The sequence below is a fragment of the Phlebotomus papatasi genome, chromosome 2 (genome assembly GCF_024763615.1).
Source record: "Phlebotomus papatasi isolate M1 chromosome 2, Ppap_2.1, whole genome shotgun sequence".
Lineage (NCBI taxonomy): Eukaryota > Metazoa > Arthropoda > Insecta > Diptera > Psychodidae > Phlebotomus > Phlebotomus papatasi.
The window spans coordinates 35,373,952-35,378,314 of NC_077223.1; the positions used below are offsets into that span (position 1 = coordinate 35,373,952).

The window sequence follows — 4,363 nt, forward strand, 5'->3', positions numbered from 1 at the left end:
TAGGCGTTAATGAAGCTCAAGGTATAGCAATAAGACTGATTTTTAACGAATAGGTCACAGGTCAGCTATAAAAATGTCACGTTCTTGTATAAATTTGAAGGTAGGGTGGAGTAACCACTTACCGCCACTTTTAGGAAAAACTGAAATTAATTTAATTATAATTTTTAAACCCTTATTATAAAGTAACTTAAATTTGACACAAAGTTACTTACATATGTTGTCTATAGATATATCAGACTAATAGTCCCTCAATTTAACGGTGGATTACTTAAAAAAATATATTTTTATTAAAAATTCAAAAATAACCACTTCTCGCCACCTACTTGAAAAGGACCAAACTCAATTATTTTGGACAATATTATTAAAAAATATATTCAGCGTTGCTTTTTCTTCCTGATATCCTTTTTATTACTCGTATTATATGATTTTTCTTCGATTTAACTATAGGTGGCGAGAAGTGGGTCACTGGCGAGAAGAGGTGACACCACCCTACTTTGAATTATATTGCTCATCTTCTGGTTTTATTTCACGATTTGGGGCATTAAAGGTCGAATTAGGAAATTCATCATCACTTTTAAGTCTGTTTCTTTATCAATTTCGCTCAATTCGTAGAAATTGACCATTTTACTTATTTTGGGCAGTCTTTTTCATGATTAATAAATTGCAAAATAATAATTTATTTTACCAGAACAACCAAAACAATTAAATAAAAAGATCGGTAATATTTGGAAATTTTACACCTGAACCGATAACACCATGAACAGGCGGTTTTCCTTTTTTTTTCTTCCAAAACTCTTACTTTTAGTTTTTTCACATTTATCAATTGAAATATACAAACTAAAATAACATTTCTTTCAGGAAATAAGATTCTTACTACAGTAAGATTACTTAAAAACAAACTTTTTTGGACTTGAAAACAAAAAATGTTGCGAACGACATCTTGTTGTTTTCCTCTGACCTGTCACAAAAAACTAAAGATTGTAACCAAATGAAAGATCAAAATGAGTTCAACTTCTGAAAATATGTTAGTAATACTCTAACTGGGGATACTGCAGATATTTTAACTTCGAATAAGTAATATTATGGCAGTAAATGCGATTTTTATTTATTTTGAATGGCACTGTATTTGAAAAGAAAACATGTCTTTTAAATCAAATACATTTGCACTTTATTTCTAAAGTGGATTTTAAACACTTTCATGGGTAGAATCAAAAATTTCTGGGTAACACTACCATAGTTTCAATAGTAGAAATATTTGTTTTAACTACGAGTTACCATTAATTTAAATACACAATGGGTAAAATTAAAAATTTCCTTGGTATATTTAAATGTTCTTTACCATAGATTCAATGGCAAATATGTTTGCTTTGATATTCGTCCACATTAATTCAAATAATATCCTCGGGTAGATATAACAGTACCAGGGTATATTTAAAAAACTCTTGCTATGATTTCAAAAATAAATTTATTTTTGACATAAATAATGTGTATTCACAATAAAATTGTATTACATTAATTTCTATGGGGTGTTGCACGACTTTCTAGTAGTTTCGTGAAGTCTTCTTCTCAGCTTTTGGATGTATGCTCTTCTGCTTTCTCCCAATAGTGTTTACCAGTTTCAGAAGAAATAAGATACTTCAAAAGACTGATTGTCTTTTGCCCCGTAAAGATAAACGATTACATAATGAAATCTGAAAGACAGAAAATAAAATTAAATGGAATTAAAAATCTGAATCTATATGGTATCTATTGAAATAGCGGAAATAACTATTGAAAATAGAGTGGTGGAAATAATTATTGTCCTATCCCATAATCTTTAAAAGAACCCAACAATAAGTCTCGAAAAAACTTATACGTATAATATGATGTCCTTTTATGTTAATCATAAAAAATTAATTTTGATTATAGAATCTTGTTTTCTCAAAACTTTAGTAGAATTTCGTTTTTTATTCTGGTGATAATTATAATTCCAGGTAATAATTGTAGGGCTACAGTATTTATTTTTCACCAATGGCGGTTAATAATTTTTAATAATTCAATGTAACTTACTTGATCAGTGGTAGTGCTCCTCGTCTACTTTTATTACAGCGCTCACTTTTCTAAGTTGTGTTTTGCAGATTTACGTCCTTTACTGTTTGCTCTGAGTTCTGCTGCTATCTGCGAATCACTTTTCCAATTCCATGGAAAAGACAATGATTGTCCTTTTCCCAGTGAACGGTTCAACGGTTACCACGATTGATAAAAGAAAGAATAAAAATAAAAATGAAATTAAAAACTTTTCCAGTATGATATTTTCCAAAGCGATAATTGAAAATACATATTCAACATAAATAAGTTGATATAATTAACATTTTTATAATAAAAAAATTATGCGAGGTCCAATATTTCTTTGTAAAGATCAATGCTAACTTTCACAAATTATGTAATTCTTATTGCATTACAAAAAAAATCAATTTTCTTACCTTGATACTATTTAGGTCTCTCCTAGATGGAATTTTTGAAGAAAAGTAGTTCGATAAAACAGATATGGTGATAATTTTCCAGCTTCTGCTCACGGACGTTTCCAATCAACAATGACTTGCAATCAGGATGATCGATTGAACTTGAAAAATATTGAAAATTACAAATCGTTAGTAAAGTATTAAATAATAAAAAAATCTTACGACGAATTTTAAATTTAAATAAAATAATAAAAAGTTTGACATTCCATTTTAGCTTAAAAGAAGAAATAAATTTAATTTAATTTACCGAATATGGTTAATACTTTTCTGGCAAACATTTTTTTACTTACCCAATCTAACGATTTCCAACACTTTATCAAATTTCTTTGTCGATCACTTGATGATTTTTGCAACTTTATAAGTTTACTTATCCACTGTAACCATTTTTTAGTTTTTTTTTCATTTTCAAATAGATTGGAAATAATTTGTGTGACAACTTTTCAACTCAGCGGCTTCTTCAAGACTGACTCGTTTTAATGTTTTCCGTACTGATGGAATCAGTCATAGATCTGAATGTAGTTTCCTTTTTTCAAATACTTATGCTATTGATTCAAAAAATAGTATTAGATTTGATTGGTTTTTCATTCTAAATAAATATAAATTTCATTCAAATTATTAATTGTTATAATCAATGCATATAGAAAGTAATATTATTTATTTTATGCAAATCACGTCATTTGAAGAACACAATACACTGACCCTCGTGCATTTGCGTTCGTGCGTGTACGCCAGCCAAATATTAAATTTTTGGATGATTTAGAGCGAAATTCATTCAATTTTTTTAAAATGAAAATTTAAAAAACCTAATCAATAAGAATGCTTTAATAATTGGTATTTACCTTATTCTTTATAACATAAGTAAGTTTCTTAGGCATGTTTAAGAGAGATTCATGAAGAATTTTTAGCTCAATCCGCTCCCTCTACCAAAATTTCAGCCCGATCCGTGCTATAGAGCCGGAGCTAATTAACTTAGAAAATTGGAAAGTTTTCTTTTTAATTATAGCACCCCTAGCTGTAGTTTTACGAACTTATGAGAAAAAGAGGGTTTTTACGAAAATGTGAAATTAGTTGCAAATGACATGTTGTTTCATTTGGCTAAAGTTTAAGTTTAAATAATAAAATGTAATTATTTTTACATATTGTATTCGATTAGAATAAGTAGTTATTCACTTAAAACGTATTGATATTTATGATGAAAGGAATTTAATTTTCACCCTAATTTAAATGAATAATTTTTCAAATTATGACGACTGCAGTAAATGTAAAAACCACTGTTATTTATATTTAACGACAAAAACCATTCGTATCAAATATTTACTCAAAGTTATTTCATTTTTACATTTAAATGAAATGCATATTTTATACAGAAAAGTTTCTCACAATTCAATTTAATACCTGGTCATTTAATGTTTAGATAGAAAAAAAAATCATTTGAAATAAAATTTTGAAACAATTGTTTAAAAAGTCTTTTTCATTTGAAATAAATACAGATAATATTAAGACGTAAACAAAAATGTCAATATTAAATTTTACCCATTAAATAAATGCTTGTTGCATTTGATTTCATAAAACAGTACTTTTAAATCAAAAGTAAAATTTTATTAGAATGACCGTCTTAAGACGGTCTTACCTGATAGAGGGTTAAGGTTTCGAAATTCCAATAAACATGTAATTTTATTTATATTTGAAATTTTAGTGGATAATTGGTCCTCAATATCCAATTCTAAGTCAAATTTTTCTCGAAAATCTTATCTGAAAAGTAATAAGAAATGCTAGTAAATACTGTATCAGGAAAGGATACTTCTAGAAAAGATTCCTGGTACAGTACGGAAAACTTTGAAATTTAATTTTCTATTAAATTC

General features: G+C 27.6%; 1 long non-coding RNA gene across 2 annotated transcripts; it reads right to left on the reverse strand.

The window, feature by feature from the left end:
• Positions 1-1,489: 1,489 nt before the first annotated feature.
• On the reverse strand, positions 1,490-3,024 carry LOC129802344 (uncharacterized). 2 transcript variants are annotated; one of them, XR_008751789.1, is made up of 3 exons: positions 2,792-3,024; positions 2,050-2,602; positions 1,490-1,691 (listed from the first exon to the last, which is right to left on the reverse strand). It is a non-coding gene; the product is annotated as an uncharacterized LOC129802344 (long non-coding RNA). The 2 variants fall into 2 exon arrangements; XR_008751790.1 differs by lacking the exon at positions 1,490-1,691 and having other exon boundaries at positions 1,713-2,201; positions 2,463-2,602.
• Between the last annotated feature and the right edge of the window lie 1,339 nt (positions 3,025-4,363).